General features: G+C 35.2%; 1 long non-coding RNA gene across 1 annotated transcript; it reads left to right on the forward strand.

Moving 5' to 3' along the window:
• Positions 1–12,025: 12,025 nt before the first annotated feature.
• LOC120008564 lies at positions 12,026–13,391 on the forward strand. Its single transcript, XR_005470533.1, has 3 exons — positions 12,026–12,762; positions 12,844–13,163; positions 13,275–13,391. It is a non-coding gene; the product is annotated as an uncharacterized LOC120008564 (long non-coding RNA).
• The last annotated feature ends 10,102 nt before the right edge of the window (positions 13,392–23,493 follow it).

The raw sequence follows: 23,493 nt of genomic DNA on the forward strand, positions 1-23,493 counted from the left end.
TCTAAGCTTGCACACGAAAGAGCAATTCATAAGTTCCTATCGAATATAAGTAAGCGATCACAACTAAGACAGAATTGGACAAACCGTCGGCTTAGCTGTGGTATAGTATTTCAGTATACCTATCTTGGTTATGAAGAGCGGCAAAGCTTGAACTTACTATACCAGTACACTTGGAGTGTATTGATCAGGACTACGTGTGAGTCAATTTTCCCAGTCTGACTATATGGAAAATTGTACACTCACACAGATGTTATATAATTGTTCATATTCTTAATTTATTAAAGATTAGTAGTACATGTGCATTTAATGTACGGGACTTTGATTTCCTAAAGGGTGAGGTCTTTTTGTACAGGCCAACAAACACCAAGTAAGTTGGGTCATCGCATTAAATATATGATGGAAAATAATCTGTTAATAAAATTCACGTCCAATTATGGATTGATGATACCCTCTTGAGAATGCTTATAGGATTTGAGATTGTGTCAAAGCCTTGCAGGTGGATTTTAATTAAGACGACATATTCAAATAAGTTAAGCGGTACGCTCAAGGAAATATTTAAAGATGTCAATTAAATATTATATGTCAGTGGCATATTTAATTGACGGGTATCTGTAACTTAACGTGAGGAATTTTATGAACAAGTATAACGAAAGGCTCAGATTTAATTTGAGATAAAACGGGGAGTGCAATTATAATATTTTAGTGGAATATATTATAATTTATGAATTATAATTATGTCTATGGGTTTTGGCTGATAATTAAATTCATAGGAAGCTCATGTTTTATTTTTCCTAGTTGGCCCCCACTGTAGCTTAGAAGCCCAATACTAGAAGATATATGAAAATCAAAATGGACCGAAATTAGAAGAGGGAGAGGCTTAGGGGCCGACCCATCTAGGGAGAAAACCCTAGGTCTGACCGACCTTATAAAATACACACATAGTGTGTGTTTTGTTAACACAAGTTTTGAGACACCAGTTGGCCTCTCTACTCTCTAATCGTTTCCACTAGTTTTGGTTTGTGTTCTTCAGGTTCTTGGAGAAAAGAGACCACCCTCTCAATCCAAGTTTGGGAACTGGTGCATACGGTGTAAGATCCGCAGGTTTGAGCTTAGTATCAAACTCGCTGACTCCATCCTTCGTTCTTGATTATTAGAGATCAAATCAAAGAGATCTCAAGGTATATAATCTACTTGCAATTAATTGATATATGGTTTATGCAATGGTGATTAGTATTTGATAAGAAATTTTTGAAACTTGTCTAGCTATCGTTTATGTCTATGATGTCCCTATACGCTTCCGCGAGTTGCATGTTTCCAACAATTGGTATCGCAGCCGATCATAGATACGTAATCGATGCTAAACAAAATAAAAAATTTATCAAATTTAATTTGTTAGCATAATCTATGTTTTTCTGTGTTATTGCTAACTTGTTTTTGCAGGCTGAAATTCTGGCTATCATGATCTAGTTTTCTTAATTATGATTTTAGAATTGTTCACTCCAAATAAAGGAGTAGGAATTTTTGTAAATCGAATTTTTAGATTGCGAACTCCGGTATGAAGGAGGCTATGATTTTTTTGTAAAAAAGAAGATGAAGAAACGAAGGACACCGACAGCCTTGCTGCCGCTGCCGGCTACTGCTACCTGCACAGGCAGCTGCTGCCAGCACAGGCAGCTGCTGCCAGCACAGGCAGCTGCTGCCATCACAGGCAGCTGCTGCCAGCGTAGGCAGCAAGTGCTGGCATAGCTTCTGTAGAGCATCCGGCAGCCGACAGTCACCGCCGGAAGCTGCCGGACAGATGTGGGCGGCAGGGGGCAGATCGGGCAGCGGGCAGCAAGTGCTGGCATAGCAGTGTTTCGAGCAGTTTCCAAACAGGGATTCCTAATCGAGTAGAGATTCGGGCTTGATTGAAGACCATGATAGCTAGGACTCTTGATTGATTTGGTTTCCTATTTTAACTATGTCTCCTATTTTAATTGCATGTATGATTGTAATTAAATGTCATGCTAGATTAGGATTCCTATTTATTTATGGATGTTATCTAAACATGGAAATTAAAATATTAATCACCCGAAAATAAAATATTAAGTGGGAGAAGGGTTACACATCACCCTACGGTCTCCATCATTGGTTCAAAGAAAAATATGTAATAATAAAATTTGGAAAGTTGAGATATTAAATGTGACTATGGTATTATTTTGGGAAAAAAAAATTTTAACTTAAGATTCTTTTCGGAACCAAAGTGTGCAATTCCGACCCATGCATTTAAATATTCTAATTTATGATTAACAATGCAATGTCTAGAAAGTTCTGTCGAGGATTGAGGTTACTTAATTGCGCACCGTTTTTTGGAAAACCCCCTCTTTCCTGGGAACGACCTTGTTGCTAGATTTGTTAATTGTTAAATTGAAAACCTATGGTGCTACGATAACGGTTTCACTTCATGAAGAAAATCCATAACGAATCTCGGTTTTGGGCGGTGATACCAAAATGCGTAAATTTCGGTCAATGCATTTTTTAAGATATCTCAATTCCAGGAGTTTTGGAATTATAGAAATATTTTTTCAGTTTGGATTATTGGTAAGAAAGTTTAATAGAGATGTAATTGAAAATATGTGTTGGCTTAGACCTTCCTCCCTATCGGAAATTTTCGATTACAGATATCTCAAATTATTAGTTTTCTTGATAGTCATAATGGGTAGTCATTTATTATAAAATTATTTTCCCATTGGAATAAATTTTATGAAGATTGTGAGATTATGATCAAGTGATAGTTATACACTTAACTATAAATTATGGAAATATTTCTCATCGAAATCAATACCATTATTTATAGGACCAAAGCAAGTTAACTAATTAAATTTACATTTGACACGGCGTGTTGTCTAGACAATGAAATTTAATGTGAACTAAATTACATGCTAGGAAGCACGGACACTTCTAAAATGACGAAGTGTCCGTGTCGGACACCGACACGCCGCCGACACGCCTCCGACACGTGTCGGACACGTGTCCTGACCGTGTCCTGATTTTGGTCAACTTTTTAGAGGGAGGACACGGTGGGGACACTCCTGGACACGTTTTTGGCTCTCCCTCAGCTGGAAAACAAAGACAAAGGGGTAAATTTCTTACGCTCTTTTCCCTTTGGAGGAGTTGCTGTTTTATGTCCCACTCACCATGAGATTCTTACATGTAAGAAGTCAAGTCTGATGTGGTGTGTCTACCTTGAAACCCTTGTTCTTTATTGTTGGTCAATAGGTGTCCTTAACCTAGTTTCCATTCATAAATGCTTGTGCAAGGAAAAAAAATGTCATTTATTTTTTACTCTTTTATAATTTGAAAAAAATACCTAGAAATATATTTAATAAAATCAAGCATTATGCAATTCAAAAATATTTGTTTATGTTAATTTTTATATGGGATATATATATTTTATATATATATCTACGTATGCGTGTCCTTGCCGTGTCCGTGTCCTGCAAAATTTGAAATTCCCGTGTCGGAGTGTCCGTGTCGTGTCGTGTCCCGTGTCCGTGTCCATGTCCGTGCTTCCTAGATTGCATGGAATTTATTCTCTTATCGAGATAGGAAATTTCATGGTAAAGTGTTTTAATTGTTAACGAATTATATGATTGATTATGGGTGCAATCTTAGATAATTCTAATCATGTATGCCATAAATTAATTTCTGAATATGTCATTTTTTAGTTTTTCAAAATGTCTTCATTCAACCCATTATCTGTTATACCGAAAGACCATAAGTTGGATGGAACAAACTATATCAACTGGAAAAGAAATTTGGATATTGTGCTCAACTCTAAAGAGTACAAATTTGTGTTGACTGAAGTATGCCCTAAATTGCCTGAGGAGGGTGCCACTGATGAGCAAATCAGTGCTCACAAGAAGTGGAAGAAGGCTGATGAAACGGCTAGATGCTACATGTTAGCATCAATGTCAGACGTGTTGCAAACACAACACCATAATATGACAAGTGCCTATGACATCATTTATAGCCTAAAGGAGATGTTTGGTGATCAAGGCAGAGCCTCAAGACAGACTGCCATGAAAACACTCCTAAACACCCAGATGAAGGAAGGAGCCAATGTAAGTGAGCACACTCTTAAGATGATGAGTCTTTTGAATGAGCTCGAAGCACTTGGTGCTGATATTGATGGTGAAAGCCAGATCGATATCGTACTTCAAATTCTTCCTGATAGCTATGAGAATTTTCGATTGAATTATAACATGAACAAAAGGCGTTATACCTTGCCGAAACTTCTCAATGAGCTTAAAGGAGTAGAGAAACTTCAACCTAAGCAAGCTAAGGTCAATCTGAATGAGAAAGGATCTTCTACTAAACCAAAAGGTAAGAAGAAGAAGAAAAAGACTCAAAAGAAGAATAAATCAGTCGACTCCAAAGGTATTCAAGGGGGAGTGAAAAAGCCAAAAGGCAAGTGTTTTCACTGTGGCCAGAAGGGACATTGGAAAAAGCAATGTTAGACATGGCTAAGCAAGAATACTCAAGGTAACTTTCTTTTATTTGTTGTCGAAACACAATTAGCGGTTGTGTCTACTAGATCTTGGTATGTAGACACTGAAGCCACTAATCATGTTTGCAATTCGTTGCAGGGGTTCCAGGAAACCAGACGACCAAATAAAGAAGAGAGTTACGTGCTTTTGGGAGATGCAACAAGACTAAGAGTAGAAGCAGTAGGCGTTTTTCATTTGAGTTTTAGTAGTGATAGGACTTTAATTTTGAACGATTGTCTTTACGTACCAGCTATGAGACGAAATTTACTTTCAGTTCCATCTTTAGCTTTGAATGGATATTGTTTTGAGTTTGATAACTCTATTGTTATCAGGTACAATAAACATTTTATCTGTTCTGGTACTTTGGTAGATAATCTTTACATTATAAGTCCAAATTCTGCTATATGTAATGAATTGAATAACTCAACAATTTTGCCATCTAAGAGAAAGGAACCTTCGAAACCAAATCAAACTTATCTTCCTTCAAAACCAAATCAAACTTATCTTTGGCATCTACGCTTAGGTCATATAAATCTAAACAGGATTACTAGACTAGTATGAGATGGACTTTTGAGTTCATTAAAAGTTGAGGAACTTCCAGTCTGTGAATCATTTTGGAAGGTAAGATGACTAAGAGGCCATTTTCGGCCAAGGGGTATACAGCCAAAGAATGTTTGGAGTTGGTACATTCTGATGTGTGTGGTTCAATGACTATCCAAGCAAGAGGAGGTTATGAGTACTTCGTCACTTTCATAGACGATTACTCAAGGTATGGATACATTTTTCTAATGCACTGTAAGTCTTAAACTTTTGAGATGTTCAAAAGATATAAGGCAGTTACGGAGAAGCATTTAGGAAAGAGTATCAAAACACTACGATCTGATCGTGGTGGCGAATACCTCTTAAGAGAGTTTATGGAATACTTAAACGCAGAGGCGATTTCATCCCAGCTGACTGTGCCAGGCACACCACAACAAAATAGTGTGGCAGAAAGGAGGAATAGGACTCTTATAGAAATCGTAAGATCGATGATGAGTATTTCTGAGTTGCCTAATTTCTTCTGGGGCTATGCCATGGAAACAGCTGCCTATATTCTGAACTTAGTTCCTTCTAAGTCAGTACCAACTACTCCTACTGAATTATGGACAGGGCGAAAGCCCAGCTTGGCCCATATACGGATATGAGGTAGTCCGGCCCATGTGTTGGTAGGGAACACTGGGAAGTTGGAATCAAGAACAGAAGTATGTTTTTTCATTGGATACCCTCGAGGTACCAAAGGTGGTTTATTTTATAGTCCTAAGGATCAGAAGGTCATTGTCAGCACCAATGCCCGATTCTTAGAAGAAGACTATATGATGAATCATAAACCCAAAAGTAAGATTGTTCTTATGGAATTAAGAGGGGAAACACAAGGAAATCAAACAACTCAAGAAACACCAATTGAGGATAACGATCCAGTACCACATAATAGTGGGAGGATTGTGGAATCCCAAACTAATTCTGCTCATAGGGATGATCAGGACATGTTGGGGAACAACCAGATTAGTGTGAAAATCTTGATACAAATCAAACAGAATCATCACACCAAAATACTCCAAACGAACAAATAGGGCCTCGTTGTAGTGGGAGGGTAACTAGATTACCTAGTCGGAATGCTCTATTGGGTGAAGTATATGAAATAATCCCAACTGAACAAGATACTGATCCCAGTAACTACAAAGAAGCTCTCCAAGATAAAGATGCAATATCTTGGAGGAAAGCTATGAAATCTGAGATGGAGTCCATGTACTCATATCAGGTCTGGGAACTTATAGAACCACCGAATGGTGTAAAACCCATTGGTTGCAAGTGGATCTACAAGAGAAAGAAGGGGGTGGATGGGAAGGTTGAAACCTTCAAAGCTAGGCTTGTTATGAAAGGGTACACTCAGAAAGAAGGGGATACTTTTATCCATTGCAGCATATTATGATTGCAAAATATGGCAAATGGATGTCAAGATAGCTTTCCTAAATGGAAGTCTTGACGAAAGCATCTATATGATGCAACCAGATGGATTTGTAGCGAGAAACCAATAGCACCTATTGTGCAAGCTTAAGAGATCCGTTTATGGACTCAAGCAGGCATCCAAGTCTTGGCATATAAGATTCGACTAGGCCATAAAATCCTATGGATTTGAGCACTGTCCTGATGAACCTTGTGTCTATCAGAGGAGCAATAGAAGTGTGGTGGTATTCTTAGTCCTTTATGTAGATGATATATTACTCATCGAAAACAATGTAGCTATATTATCTACTGTTAAAGTCTGGTTGAGTAGTCAATTTGAAATGAAAGATTTGGGAGAAGCCGGCCACATTCTTGGGATCAAACCACTAAGAGATCGGAAACAAAGAATGTTGGGCCTATCTCAAGGAGTCTACATTAACACCATCCTGGAAAGATTCGACATGAAAGATTCCAAGAAAGGATTTCTTCCTTACAAATATGGAGTCACTTTATCTCGAGATCAATGTCCTAAGGATGCTGATGAGATAAAGAAAATGAGTCAAGTAACATACGCTTCGGCAGTGGGAAGCCTCATGTATGCTATGATGTGTACTAGACCGAACATATGTTATATGGTTGTTCTAGTTAGCAAATATCAGTCTAATCCAGGTATGGAACATTGGATTACTGTAAAGCATATACTCAAGTACCTAAGGAGAACGAGAGATTATGTGCTGGTTTACAAGTCTGATGAGCTTATACCCACTAGGTATACAGATTCAGATTTTCAATCAGACAAAGATTCCAGGAAATCAACTTCAAGGTATGTTTTCACATTGGGAGGTGGAGCCATTAGTTGGAGAAGTGTCAAGCAATTGCTGACTCCACTGTGAAAGCTGAATATGTAGCAGCCTCTGAGGCAGCCAAAGAATCAGTGTGGCTCCGAAACTTTCTTATAGACTTGAATGTGGTGCCTACAACTCTGTCGCCTATTACACTTTACTATGATAATAGCAGAGCAGTTGCAAATTCAAAGGAACCAAGGGCTCATTCAAAAGGAAAACATATTGAACGTAAGTATCACTTGATACGAGAGATCGTATGGAGAGGTGACGTCATAGTGGAAATGATAGCATCAAAGGATAACCTGGCGGATCCATTCACCAAGTGCTTACCAACAAAATCATTTGAGGGACACTTGGAGGGCCTGGCAATAAGATGTGTATCGTCATGGCCTTGAGCAGAAGTGGGAGATTGATAGGAAAAGTATGCTAAAGGCCATTATTTTATGTAATATTCAAACTCGATTTATTTATTTAAATAAAATATATTTAGCATTTAAAATGAGAAAAGACATATTGACATCAGTGTCTTTTATTCTATATGGTATATGAATTGGTGTGTAGAGTCTAAGCTTGCACACAGAAGATCAATTCATAAGTTCCTATCGAATATAAGTAAGCGATCACAACTAAGATGGAATTGGACAAACCGTCGGCTTGGCTGTGGCATAGTATTTCAGTATACCTATCTTGGTTACGGAGAGCGATAAAGCTTGAACTTACTATACTAGTACACTTGGAGTGTATTGATCAGGACTACGTGTGAGTCAATTTTCCCAGTCTGACTATATGGAAAATTGTACACTCACACAGACGTTATAGAATTGTTCATATTCTTAATTTATTAAAAATTATTAGTACATGTGCATTTAATGTACGGGACTTTGATTTACTAAAGGGTGAGGTCTTTTTGTACAGGCCAACAAACACCAAGTAAGTTGGGTCACCGCATTAAATGTACGATAGAAAATAATCTGTTAATAAAATTCACGTCCAATTATGGATTGATGATACCCTCTTGAGAATGCTTATAGGATTTGAGATTGTGTCAAAACCTTGTAGGTGGATTTTAATTAAGACGACATATTCAAATAAGTTAAGCGGTAAGCTCAAGGAAATATTTAAAGATGTCAATTAAATATTATATGTCAGTGGCATATTTAATTGATGGGTATCTGTAACTTAACGTGAGGAATTTTATGAACAAGTATCACGAAAGGCTCAGGTTTAATTTGAGATAAAACAGGGAGTGCAATTATAATATTTTAGTGGATTATATTATAATTTATGAATTATAATTATGTCCATGGGTTTGGGCTGATAATTAAATTCATAGGAAGCCCATGTTTTATTTTTCCTAGTTGGTCCCTACTGTAGCTCAAAAGCCCAATACTAGAAGATACAGGAAAACAAGGACGAAGCTAGGCTATGGCTTGGGGGGTCAATTGACCCCCCTTGGAAAAGTTTTAAAAAAAATCTAATATACATATATATATGTATGTAGTCTAAATATGATTATTGTGACTAATATGGGCCTTTAGAGTTTATCAATTTATGTGTTTAAGTAAAAGCTCAAGTGAATATAGAATGAATTCATGTGTTTAAAAATATGGGCCTTAATTAGGTCGAGTAGAAAGTCCAACTCAAATTTTTAACTACAAAGCCAATTGAAATTGTCATATACATCTATAATAAGTAACAATATCTAACACGAGAGAAGCAAAAGTAAAGTCGGAAAAACCCCAGTCAAGACTCTATAGACGTGCAGACGAGAACATCGCCCACTAAGGCGAATCGAAAAGACGAGAACACAACTACACAGTCTACACAAGTGGTGAGTGAGTCGCATGTGCCAACTAGCCTTGTAAAGTATGAATCACTCTATTTCTTGTTCAATTTTGTGCTTATTGATTCATACGATTATTAGGGCTCAATCAAAGATCAATCAATTTGCTCAAAGCCTCAAATTGGGTCATTCTTTAGGTAATTTTTTGATTCATTTATTGTACTTCGTTAAAATTTCAATAGTGCTTAATTTTTTGACATGTAACGTGTTAAGTTGTTATTTGTAGAAAATCATGTTCTTGAATCTCAATAGCTGTTTAGTTGAATGGACGAATGGTAATTGATTATTTGGTTTATTGGTTACACCCTAACCCCTGTGAAAATTGGAACATATATACTAGAATTTGGAATTTTTAGTAATGACTTCACACAAATGACACAATGCGATATTATAATATTGTGTTATATTTTTTTTTTCAATTTTGATAATATGACTAGATAGGTTACATATTCATTTTAATCCTAGTTTGATCTCCTCAAATACAGGAGCTAACCGGCTAAGTACCTAAGGCATTGGTGGAGGCATGGAGCTTACTATTTGTACCCAAAGGTAATCTTAGTTTGATCTCCTTATATGTTTGAACTTTGATTAGTTTGGTTAATTGGTTTTGATACTTGTTGATTGTTGAAGAATTATTTAGTTTAATTTTTTTTTGACCCTGCTACAAAAATTTTCTGGCTTCGTCCCTGCAGGAAAACCAAAATGGACTGGAATTAGGAGAGGGAGAGGCTTAGGGGCCGGCCCACCTAGGGAGAAAACCCTAGGTTTGACCGACCCTATAAATACACACATAGTGTGTATTTTGTTAACACAAGTTTTGAGACACCAGTTGGCCTCTCTACTCTCTAATCGTTTCCACTAGTTTTGGTTTGTGTTCTTCAGGTTCTTGGAGAAAAGAGACCATCCTCTCAATCCAAGTTTGGGAATTGGTGCATACGGTGGAAGATCCGCAAGTTTGAGCTTAGTATCAAACTCCCTGACTCCATCCTTCGTTCCTGATTATTAGATATCAAATCAGAGAGATCTCAAGGTATATAATCTACTTGCAATTAATTGATATATGGTTTATGCTATGGTGATTAGTATTTGGCAAGAAATTTTTGAATCTTGTCTAGCTATCGTTTATGTCTATGAGGTCCTTATACGCTTCCGCGAGTTGCATGTTTCCAACACCCTCAACCCTCGGTTTCTCCCAAACCCTCCCTCAACCATAGGCTCCTCTCAAACCTACCTCAAATTCTATCGCAGATTGATTTCAAATCAATATCTGCGGCTTGTCTTTTGGATCTGGATGTTCATTTTAACTCTTATGAACGAATCTAATCTTTCTTTCTTCTGTTTGTTTGTTGTTGGCTATATTATAATTATGGGTTTCTTTCGAAAGGATTTTCTTTCAAAGTAGAGGAGGAGAAGAAGAAAAGTTGTATCCTCTCTACTCGGGAAGAACACTTCCCTCAAATTTGATGAATTATGGTACGCCATAAGCTATTTTTCTTCTTTTAAGTCGAAGCTAGTTTTAAAATTTTGAAATGGACCTTGAAATTGATTCTGGTACCTTGACATTGATTTGGAACTTGAAATGGATTCTTCGATTCTGTAATTGTTGAGTTATAGTGTTGTAGTGAGTGGCTTTGTTGCTGGAAGTTTTTAGATGAAAAGTTTGTATAAATTTGTGGAATTACTCGATTTTGTTTAGAATTATGACATTTTGAGAGTATTCTTAGGGCTTCAAGTTTGAACCTTCAAAGTTGATAGCATCTTCTATCATTCTTTCTTGTTTGTGTTTGCAATTCCTATTTGTTAAGAATGAGGGAGATACATTAGTAGTGTTTGTACTTTGTGTTTAATTTCCACTTACCAAGTTTTGTCATTTTGAAAATTTAGTTGAGGAAAACTCAGACCAATCTCTATTTTTAAAGGCAATTTTTGTCCCGAAACTGAAGCATTTATTGTCACCAAGTTTTGCCATTTTTGATATTTTAGTTGAGAAAAACTCAGACCAATCTCTGTTTTTGAGGTAGCTTTTGTGCCAGAACTGAAGCATTTTTCCTCCTCTCCATTTGGCTTAAATTTACTTGGTCAGACTAAAGAAATTGATTTAAAGGATCCTTACATTGTTTTTGGACTTAACAAGTCAAATAGGATGCAGATAGATATTAATTTTACATATATAACAATTTAAGAACTGATAATAAATGGAGAAAGTGAAAATTACAGATACTATGTCCTTAGTGATGTGATTCATTACTTGACTTCTTGTGAATGGATTTTCTTTGAATGCAATGTCAAAAGTCATAATGTTGTATAATCTTCTTATTTTTTGCTTCAAATATTTTAAGTATTTTCTGTCCAGCTAAACTTCTTATCATTAATGTACTAGCTTAACCTTTTTAATTTTTTATTTATCCATGATGTGTTTTTAGCTTTAATGGCTGAAACTATATCAATAATTTTCTCTGCATGCTTGACCTTTGATATGATTTTTATGGTTAGCTTCTAATTTTTTTATGTTATACGTGTTGCTTTCAGATATATATATATATATATATATATATATATATATGAACATAGATATGTCTATGGACAAGAGTTGGATTAGTAAGCATAGGATTAGTGTTGAATATTTGAATGGAATAAACAAATTCATTGAATTTGCATTCCAAAATTCAAGTGATAGTGCTGGATGGGTTTTATGTCCTTGTGTTAATTGCGTGAATGCATTTTTGGTTGATTGTCAAGCCATTGAAGACCATTTAATATGTAATGGTTTCAATCCTCGCTACACATACTAGGACTACAATGGTGAAGTTATGGCAGCATGTCGAACCCCATCTGATGTTGCTGATATACCTGCTCCTGTTATGGATCATGATGGCATTGAAAATTTTGTTCATGAATTACTTGGTGTGCATAATTGTAATGACAATATCATTGATAACAGTGATGATCAAAACCAGAGGAGGGAAAGGGGCAATACAAGTAGGAATTCATTGAATGAATAGTTTTATGATCTGATTAGTGACGCATATAAATTTATCCTGTGTGCGAAAAGTATAGTAAATTGTCATTTATCATATATTTCTATCGTATAAAGACTCTTTGTGGAATGACTAATAAGGCAGTGACAATGATGGATTATGGTATACAGTGAAGGTTTTCTCTATACGTCATTTAGTGTTTTCTCTATATGTCACTATTTAAATGTTGTAACATCATCTCATGTCATTTTATTTTATGTAGTACATTCTGATATGGACTTGTTTTATTTGGCTCTAATCAAATGCATGTACAGAGGAAGAGTGAGTAAAATAGGAAAAATCATTCAAAGCAAACTTTGCTTCATACTGCTGCTACAAAGAGCTTTGCACGAGTTGTTGCTGAGATGGTAATCAATAAAATTGTTGAATTTGTTTGCTATTGCCCTAATAAAGCTATATTATACTATTTCTTTTATATTGACAAACTAAAATAGATGGTGTGGCTCTTTTACGTGCCAAATTATTTATCAAGACACACACGTAAGGATGGCATTATTCTCACTGAAGACACTCATGAAAAGATAGTAAGTATAATAAAGTTTGTGGATAAATTATTGATTTCAATGGTGTTTGCTTGGATAAAATAATTCTTATTTCTTTTGTAGCAAAAGATTCAAGAGAAAATCACTCAAGATCCAAATGTTGGGATCTCAAATGAAGATGACATAGGTTGGAGCAAAGACAATGTTTATTCTGAAGTCTTTGGAGATGAAAAAAATGGTCGTGTAAGGGGTGTGGGTCATGGCCCTACTCCATCTCAAAAAATTGTTTCATCCCTCGTTCATTAAAAGGTGTTTCCATCGTTTCATCATCAACAAGTAGCAGATAGTCTACTTTAGTGATGGAACTTACGGATCGACTAGCGTCATTGGAGGATAAGTTCACCAAATTCATGGATGCCTTTCAATCTTATACTACTAGACATGTATGATTATTGTTTCTTTGATAATAAATCCATGTATGTTGCTAGACCTGTATATAAGTTAATGTAAATTTTGGATTAACTTTGCATTTCTTCCATATATGTTTTTTCTAGGGTGAATCAAGTGAGCATGTGGTAACTCCAAAGACTCATCTCCGTTCTTCAAGCTCTAGTCATGATCTTGTCAATCAAGTTGAACAATGTAAGTCACAATTTCGATCAACTTACATGCTTTCTTGATAATTGTGACATACGTATGGTCTTTGTTAATTTCTGGTTCAAGTCTTGAAAACCATAGCACAATTACTATTAAGGTTTCATGTATGAATCTAATGAGATCATTGTTGATGGTTCATCTATTATTGTTGTCTCTAATTTGGCTGCTAAGGCACTGAGATTTGGTTATGGTTCTATATATATATTAGTGGGAGGAAGGAATATTGAAAAGAGATAGTTGGACTAGTGGAGGTGGGCTGTGAGATTTATTATCTTTGTCTAAATCAATGCAGTTAGCTAGGTTGTCATCAATTTAGGTTACAATTCAATACTAACTTAGTCATTTTGTTGTTGACATTTGTCTCTGAAATATATATTTGTGATTCAAGTCTTATTACTATTTGAATTGGAAAGCAGTTTGATGTGTTATTTAAGGCTATAATGATTTGAAGTGGTCATTTTAGTTTGTTATAAGGCCTAGTTAAAAAGAATTGTTTGAAAACTTTTCCTTTAGAAGTTTGAGTGGGCAGTATGGTTCTACTCTAATAGTCATGGATTTTATCTGGCTATTAAGCATCGGACTCTTGCTTAGTTTTGGAAAATATCTCTTATTGAGGCCTCTGATGCTGACAATTATCCTCATGTTGCTGCAAAGAGGACTGAAAAATGGCTTAGAGCAAGAGGCCCTGTGTCTTGCTGGGATTGGGAAGAACTCAAAGCTCTAGCCTAATATTCCCAAATTAATCAGAATTCTTTTTGTGTTGATTTTTTATTTCAATATTGAACGCTTGGTTGCAATTTTGCACTTGGGCATGTTGGTATTACATTTTTGCACTTGAGCTGATGGCTGATTCCAATTAATATTTCAGGAAACTAATAGGGCATTTAAAGATCTAGCTATTTTGGACAGTGCATGCATGATAATTATGAGAAGGACTTTTGAAAAAATATTTTGGACTTTTGAAGATCTATTTTGGACTTTGAAGATCTACTAAAGCTGATGCTCTTTCCAATTAATGTGTTCTCTTATACTTTGAACAATATGTGTACGTGATTATATATTATATGCTTCAATAACAATGGAAGTTTCTTCAAGCTATATCTCTTGTTTCATTAATTGATAATAATGTTTTGTGTTTTGGATATTCTTAACTGATCATGTTTTGTGTTTGGATGTGTTTAATTTCTCAAATTAAATTAATTAGAAAAATAAAATAAACAAGTTATAGCGGCAGCTTTACACAATTCCAGCAGTTATGGATTACTAAAAAACTACAACCAATTCCAACGATTTTTAACCTATTGCCATGTTTTATGATGTCACTAAACATCTGTCTACAACTACGTTTATGAAGTAAACAACGGCGGTTAAAAAATACCAATACCTAGATATTACGACGCTCAATATACTTGTACGAACGCTCATAAAAAACGTAGGTTTAAGCTTAGCGATTCAAACATACCAATGGTTGTCAAACGGGAGAGTTTGATACACCTGTGAATTTTTGAACCTATGCCAGCAGTTTTAATCACTGGTATTGATTATTTTTATTGTAGTGAGGGTAAAATGGTATAGTAGCCACCATACCCTAGCCATTGCAAGTAAGTATTTGCATCGTCTCATATCTTTCAAATACTTAGACAAGATACAAAGTGTGAATATGGAGTGTCAAACTTGAATCAAAGATAGGGTCGTGCGATTTATTTGTGTGATTTAAATCATATAAAATTCATGTATTGTTACCACCACTCGGTTACTAGAGACCCAATTTCAATGTGACATTAGCTTATGTGTTATGATTTTTTTTCCTTTTTTAACAGGAACCATTCAAGATACAGTACTCTACTTGGAGTTTGTCCAATATAAGAGATATGTGAGTCTATTCGTCCTACCCATACTAAATAATTACAAGTTTTTAATCCATGTGTGTTTATGACCCCGTCGGCCAGGCCCAATAGGTTAGTACAAGCCAAAAAAATAATTTGATATTGGGAAAATTATTTTGGACAGTTGTAGTAATCGGTTTCCATCCAGTTAAAAAATACAAAAAAAATAGAAAAACACAAAAAATTCAAAAGCCCGTTCTTGAGCACATAAGCAAAAAAAAATTCAAAAGCCCGTTTTTGTACCCACAAGTCTAAAAAAAGTCATTACCTTGATCCATGAGCCCATAGGTACCCATAAGTAAAAACCCTAGAAAATATCTAAAATTTTAAGAGAATTAAAAAAAATTGAAAATAAAATCTTAAGAGGGGAAAGGTGGTACCTTTTAAGGTTTTATAAAAAGAATGAAAAATACAAAAGGGTTAGTTTCCTAATGTTTCTATAGAGAGAAAAAAAACTAAGGTTTAAGGGGTAAAAAGGGGACAAGAAAAAATTGAAAAAGATATAAATAATACAGCCACACCATTTTCATGCGGGGCACAAGGACAATGCTAGAGACCCCCAAAATTTAACCCTCAAAAGTCCCCCAAATCTATGTGGCATTAAAATAACCATTGATTAAAAACACACATGTAGGGCCCACTTCGCATCCAACACTCCACAATAAATGGGGGACTTTTGGGGATCACTTTTTGGGGGTCTCAAGCATTATCCGGGGCACAATCATCAAAGGGAGGAGAAAAAAAAAACAAAAAAGAGAAATTGAAAGTAGTGGGAAGGCAGCCGCACAATTGAAGAAAGGGAGAACAAAAAAAAAACAAAAAGGGTTTTGAGGGTAAAGAGAGCCGAAGTAGCAGATAGCAAAATCAGAGAGAATAGAGTTTAGTGGGAGAGGAGAAAAGAGGGTAAGAGAGCCGAAATTGCGAACAATCAAAGAGGGTAAGAAGAGAGCAAAATCGCACAACGGATTCAAGAAGAGAAAATAGGAGTTTGTAAGAGAGCAGAATCGCCGTCAAACAGAGAAGAAGGAAGAACCGCAAAAAGGAAGAACCGCAAACCAGAGAAGAAATAGGAGAAAAGGATTCTAGTTCTTCAAGGATATCGTTCGGGGCAGAGTGCACATTTGGAGATTGGATTGGGCTTGAGTAGTAGACCGGGCCCCATCGGCTATATTTGCATCATATGTATATTGTTTGTATTCTTTTTCTTTTCTTGTATATATTTTTAGATCTTTTTATTTGATTTGTATATATCCTTGTAAATATAAATATGTAATAGGGTAATGGAAATAATAAAAAAGTAGTGTAAAGTAGTGTAGTTTAGTTTTATGCATGTTTAATGTTATTAGTATGCATCTTTAGGGGTTGGTAAATTTAGAATATCAAAGATGCATGAGTAGGAGTAGTTGATAAACTATTTAGAATGCATTGCTTGATTATATGTTAGGTTGTATGCTTAGTGCTGCAAATCTATCAATTTAGCAACCATGTCTTCACTAAATTTCCATTTAAACAAAATAAGGGGAAAACAATAGATACCCACATTAAAATCAATTAGGAGGAGGAGGACTTAATAACGTCCAACTCCTGCCTAGACTTTAATTGTGTTATCTTCATTTAAACGAAAAACAGTGATAAATAAATTCAATAGATACCTAAATTAAAGTCAATTAGGTGGAGGACTTGATGACATTCAGCTCCTGCCTAGGCTTTAATTATGTTATCTTTTCAAATTAAAGTATCATTTGTATTCGTAAAATTAATGGTAATTTAATTAAAGTTAATTAGGAAGAAGACTTGATGACATTCAGCTCCTGCCTAGGCTTTAATTATGTTATCTTTTCAAATAAAAACACCATTCGTATTCGTCAAATAAAATTAGACCACTTTTGTTTTGTGATTGTGAAAGTCCCCTTAGTATAAAACCCAATGCCCTTTTGCAAATTCCACCAAATATTTTTCAAAATCAACATTTTTGGCCAAGCCGGGAATGCCCACAGTGATTCTGTGCACACTTTCTTAAAATTTCAAAACCCACTCCAAGTGCGATTTTTCATCAATTTCCAATAAAACCCATTAAAACGGGATTTTCAGAATAAAGTCTTGGTCTAACATTAATGGAAAACATTCCACCCCATTTGATAATACATGATTTTTCGGGCATATGAAAAATTCATTAAAACAAATTGGGACAAATAAATTTTCAGGAAAAAGCACATAGATCAATATAAGTAATCTTTTAGGGAGTTGTGGGGTGCTTAACACATTCCTCACACTCAATAGACCCCCTTACCCATTTTCTGGTTCGCAGACCATTTTTTTTAGTGTCCAATTGCACTCATATCAATTGGTGGCGACTCTAAACATTTTTCATTCTTTTTCATCCATTTCCTTTTCAAAATAAGCCCATCGCCGATCTGCGTCATGACCCCGATTGCGACAACAGTCTAATAAATTATTTTAGACATTTTAATAACTCGCTATATGCTGATTTATATTTATAGGAGATTTAGGAGATGCAGTAGATGCGGTAGACGCTTAGTGTATGTTTCACTATTATCGAGGTAGGTGTTCTGATCTATTTGGCATCTAATACTCCATCTTTCAGTTTCAGTATAAATGTTGGGATATTATTTTCCTTATTATTAGTTGTTTGTTGAATTCCTTAATGTCTTCTACTGAATTCATTTAAAATTCGATTGTGATGTTGTGAGTCTTGATTCCTTCTATGGCATGTAGGGGTTCTTCATTCATTGGCATCTAGTGTCCGATACTTCGTGTGTCGAAAATTCTGTGATATATTTTCTTTCATGTTAAATACTTGCTTTATTGGATAATTGTTGTTGTCTATTCATGGATTTATGGTTCTTCAAACTTGATCATATTCCTTTCGGCGTGTAGTTAGATATGCACTGTTTTGGATATTGGGATAGAAAATAGGGAGGAGTTATGAAATGGCCCTTGAACTTTCATGAAAGGATCAATTTGCCCCCCTCAACTTGCACTTTTGTATACCATTAGCCCCTACGCACATATTCCGTCTATTTTTACTGATGTGGCAGTTGTTTTCCATTACTAACATGACATGTGGCTTTCAGGCTTGCTGTCATATCAGCTAAATCGACGAAAATTGTGATGGATTACAGTTTTGAAAGTTCAGGGGCTAAATTGATCCATTCAGGAAAGTTCAGGGGTCATTTCAATAGTTATCCCAAGAAAATATTTGATTTGATTAGGACTCTTTGTAGAGTTTTGCATTATATTTTTAGAAAAATAAAATATTTTCTAAACTGGTAATGGAATTGCTTTGGGGTATATGGGAAACTTATTAAAAATATATGCATCATGATATATTATTGACCATGTGTTTGGATTGGATTGAATTATGGTTTGTGGAGTTGGGTTGTTGTGAAGACCTTGTTGTTATTGTCTGGTCAGTTGTGATTTAGGAGTTATATGGGTGGATGTGATAGCCTTATTGTTGTTGTGTGGCTTTGTGTGCGGTGGTTGTGTTTGAGATGTGATCGTTGTATGATATTTGTCCCTTTATTTGTTACTCATTTGATACTATGGGGTATTTGAGTTTCAGGCCTCCAAGGGAGAATTCAGACTACCGTGTGCTGTTGATTGGACGTGGATGATTTGTGGCGCTATGTGCATTGGGAGATGTGTGATGACATGTATATTTACATGTTTATATATATATATGCATATTGGATGGTGATTGTGGTATGATTAATTTTCATATTGTCTCTGCCCTTCTTTGCGTCACTTTGAATTGATTGCATTATCTGTAGGCTTGTTCTACTCTCTTTTCTATCATTTATGACTGTGGTTTTGGTTGGCTCACTCGAGTATCCGTTTCATGGATAACCCAGTTCTTATCGGGTATTATACTCCTACTGAGCTATTTAGCTCCACTTATGTTTTTGATTCCTTTTCAAGTGAGTATGTAGATGGCAGCCGACATCCCAAAGCGTTAAAGGGGTTTTCCCATGGATACATTTGTGGTTTAGGAGTAGTGTCAGGTTTAAAAAATAAAGACTGTCACATGTTTTAATTCGTAATGACTTATTTATTATTATGTCTTAAATGTTTTTTAGAGGAGTTGGATTTATTTTGGATTTGCAATAAACAAACTTTAGAGGATTTTGCATGTTTATATGTTTGGGACATTTTAGTAATTCCGCCAACCCCGTCTCAGCCGACCCCCTTTGAGGCTAGTCATTACAAGTATAGTATTAGATTAATGGCATGAACGATCTAAGGTAAGCGTACAATTTTATTGTGTTTGCTTGTTGCGCACTCCTCCCAACATTGGTATTAGAGGTAAGAATCGACATAGGTGACATTTGATAACTTTGTTGAGCCAATTATTCCTTGTTTCAATGGTTACCATGACCATTGGAGCATGTTGACAAAGAATTACTTTCTTAGATCCAAAGATTATTGGCATGTGGTTAGCACTGGGATAGCATAATCAACAAATAGTGTGGCATTCACAAATTGTAAAACCCCTGATTTTAGTAGTAGAACAAATGATTTAAGCGGGTAAATGAAATCTGAAACCATGGATATAATTGAGAGAAAAAAAAATTACGGATAGCAAATCATGAATTAATATCTCTCAGAGCTTCCCGTTTCCATTATCTATTTTTGCCTTCCTTCATTCAATTTTTTCTGTACGTTTGTTTGTGCCAAATCTAAATCCTACAAGCCAGCTGAAACATGCTAAAGCGGGTCCCACGATGCATAAAAAGTGGCAATCTCCTGGTGACACGTGACAGAGGCAAGGAGAATTTTTTACTAATCGGTGTTCATTTTGTAAGATTCTGAGTGGTTGCTAGCCTGAAACCTAGGGATTAGTTCACATAAATTAGGACTGCCCAAGATTTACTGTCCAATAGGCTACAATTCAGGGAGTCTTGGTCTTAACAGATAAATTCTTTTCAAACGTGTATGCTGGATAACTAACGAGATTTTAGTAGGATTATATCAAAAAGAGCCTTGGAGAATCGAAAGTCTATTAATTGAACGTCCCTGTTTTCTCTTAAATTTTTTTCCTGCTGAAGCACGACTCCATGAAGCTCAAACCACATTCGTCCTGCACAATTAAGAAGGTTACATTTTTTCATGATTTTTCGTGCAGAAGCAGTAACGAGATGATCGCAAATAGCCATGTTCCCATATTTTTGACCACGAAGCCTGAAGGCTCACAAAGCAAAGATTATCACGACTTCCAAGAGAGTCCATTTCCTCTTTAAAGAAGAAGCATGACCAGAGAGATACTGCCATCATCCCCAATTTTAGAAGAAGCTTACGATTATAAGCCCACTAACCCAAGCACTCCAGCAAGCAGCAAGAAAGTGGCTTTACCTCTATCCCCAGGATGTCCCACGACAAATACTTGAAGAAGAATAGAAGAAGTGTCCATCACTTGGCACTATAAAAGAAGAAGAAGAAACAACAAAGTACCCCGCATCAAACACATACACATCATTTTCAATCCTTTATTGCTTTCTTAGGCATGGCTTCAGTCATTTATCTTTTTATTTAGCATGGCTCCACGCCAACTAGTACTTAGATTTATCTTTCCAACCTTCACAACTATGTTTTAGTTTAAGCTTGCAAAACATGCCTACATCCCATGATGCATCCCTTTTCAATGAAGATCCTAATGCATTCCAACAATGCGTTGTTTTTCATTTCATTCCAATAGAAGTTCTTTTCATTTCGGTGACAGTCTTCTGTTTTCCTACTTTTTTTTAGATTGACACTCTAGACATTTTAAGTACTTTTCTTGGAAGACAAACCTCGAACCAGCAACCTTATGTTATCTAACTGCGCATAGTCCGCTTGGTGTGGAGATTCCGTGCATAATCCTACAAACAATCCTACCAAATCCTTTGGCTTGACAAACAAACCCTGACACACCTGTAAATCTAACATCCAGATCCACAAAACTCTTGTTCCCAACAGCTAGAATTGTGAGATCTCCTATTCAGAGTAGAAGATAACCAACAACATCATATCACAGTGAAATATGTAATATAGTTTTTTTTTCATTATTATTGTGCTCTTCATTTAGGTCTCCACAATGAACTACATTTATATATTATTTGATCATGTTCTTTAATTAGTTTTCATCAATTTTAATATATATTTATCTTAAATTTTTGGTATTATTTGATCATGTTCTTTTGATTAGTTTTCATCAATTTTAATATATATTTATCTTAAGTTGTTGGGTTACTTTATGAGAGAACAAATATCAATGTGAATGTTCATCAATAATATCATTTATATAAGTTGTCTTATTGTAAAATAACTCTAAAAAAATTATGGGGCATCAAACCCCCGCTAAAATTTTCCGACTCATCAAAATGCATCAACCCACCCTAATATCAATTACTGGCTCCGCCTTTGGAATCAAGAATTATCGTGATATCATACAAGTACAATTATTCTCTAGCGTTCATACTTTCAACGAATTGTGCACGTGTCTTCACTAGACTTTCATTACCAATTAATATCAAAATTATTTGGAAATATACATTATTTATTGGGAAAAAAACACTCAAATCGAACCAAACGCGACGATTGTTGGAATATCAATCATGTCCACGCTCTAAGTTCAACTTTAACTAATTGATTTGATGATCAAATTAAAGTAATCGAATTCATACACCCTTATAACTAACTTTTGAATTATATAATCCTTCAAACACACTTCAAAATGCATATATATATTATCAAGAACCTTTTGAATAATATATTAGTTATCCTTATGAGAATAATTATTTATTTTAACTTTGTTGCTTAAGCTAGGAAACTTTGAAACACAAGCAATTTGGAGATTAGTTTGAGTGGGAGTTAGTGTTAGAGTGGGCCCCATTGCTCCATTCCCAAGTTTAAAAGTGAGATGATTCATGATTATATAAATATGGTGCCCTGGTTGGTTGTAGTGCATATATATTTGAATTTTAGACAAAATTGGCAACCCAATCATAAGATCTTAAAATTGGTGGCAGATTGTGTTTTGGTAAGAAAAGAAATTGAATGGAAAGAAACCTTGGCGCAAAAGCAATTTAACTTGCAATGATGATGTTATTTATGTGTTGTGAGGGAGGCTCTCACTTTTAATTTGAAAAGGAACTTAATGAATTGGTTTTCTTTCTTTCTCTGCTTTTTTTTTTTCTTTTTTTCTTTTTTAGATTGAGCATGATTTGCCCTGATACATTGGAAAAGGATTTAGACAATTTGGGGCTAAGGTGGATGTGGTCCATGTCACTCTTTTCAGTTCAAATTTTACAAATCTCATAATCTTTTGCCAATTGCGTCTAAATTATTTTGTTTGGTGGATCTGAATGTTGTGTCTCCATACACTTTGTTAGGTTATGGATTGTTGATGCGACAAATCAAACTTAGATCCTCAGATAAATAGATTCATTTCCAACTAACTCATTCAACAGACTATATACATGTGTTTTTCAGCAATGTATGTAGGTGTCTAACACTCTAACCTTACCGCAAAATTTTACTATTTTCGACAGAGTAATTCATATCTCTAGAGTGAGTCTACAATTTCACCACTCCTGGTTCATGGTTATATATGTACTTTTAAAATAAGAGAAACAAAAATAATTATAAAATTATAATCAAGTTAATATTACATATATATATTTAGAGTCCAAATACAAATACTATACATATTACATAAAATTTTATTTTTTTATTTCACTAAAACTTTTTTAATTGGTGCGACGTATAACTTCAGCTTTTGAGTATTGTATATAGATTAACTTATGTTTATCAATTAACATTTGTTTACCAATGATGCAGTTGGCACGTAGTAAGGAGCATGCTGGTTATAATCTCCCATCAAGGTCCAATCTTCTACAGAGGGATGAGCTCACACATGAATTTTTCATAGACTTGCCTAACTTAAGGTATTGTCAACGCTCATGGCTCGAGGCCCACATGATTTTGTCCTTCAAACGACACCTTAAGTATTTAAGGTTGGACTCACATTTATAAACCATATCATTGAGGTACCCTTTTTTTATAACATAGAAACCTACAGCTAAGCCTTCAATGTAAACTAAATAAATTAATGGGCTCGTGCTAATGAAACGTCTTAGGCAAATAAATAGTAATTTTATATAAGAGATGGGTAGGAATCGAACCCAAGAATTTTTTTTCCCTAGATGGATTAAGGGATTTGGAGGGAATG

Source organism: Tripterygium wilfordii, chromosome 11, assembly GCF_013401445.1.
Source record: "Tripterygium wilfordii isolate XIE 37 chromosome 11, ASM1340144v1, whole genome shotgun sequence".
In the NCBI taxonomy this organism is placed as follows: domain Eukaryota; kingdom Viridiplantae; phylum Streptophyta; class Magnoliopsida; order Celastrales; family Celastraceae; genus Tripterygium; species Tripterygium wilfordii.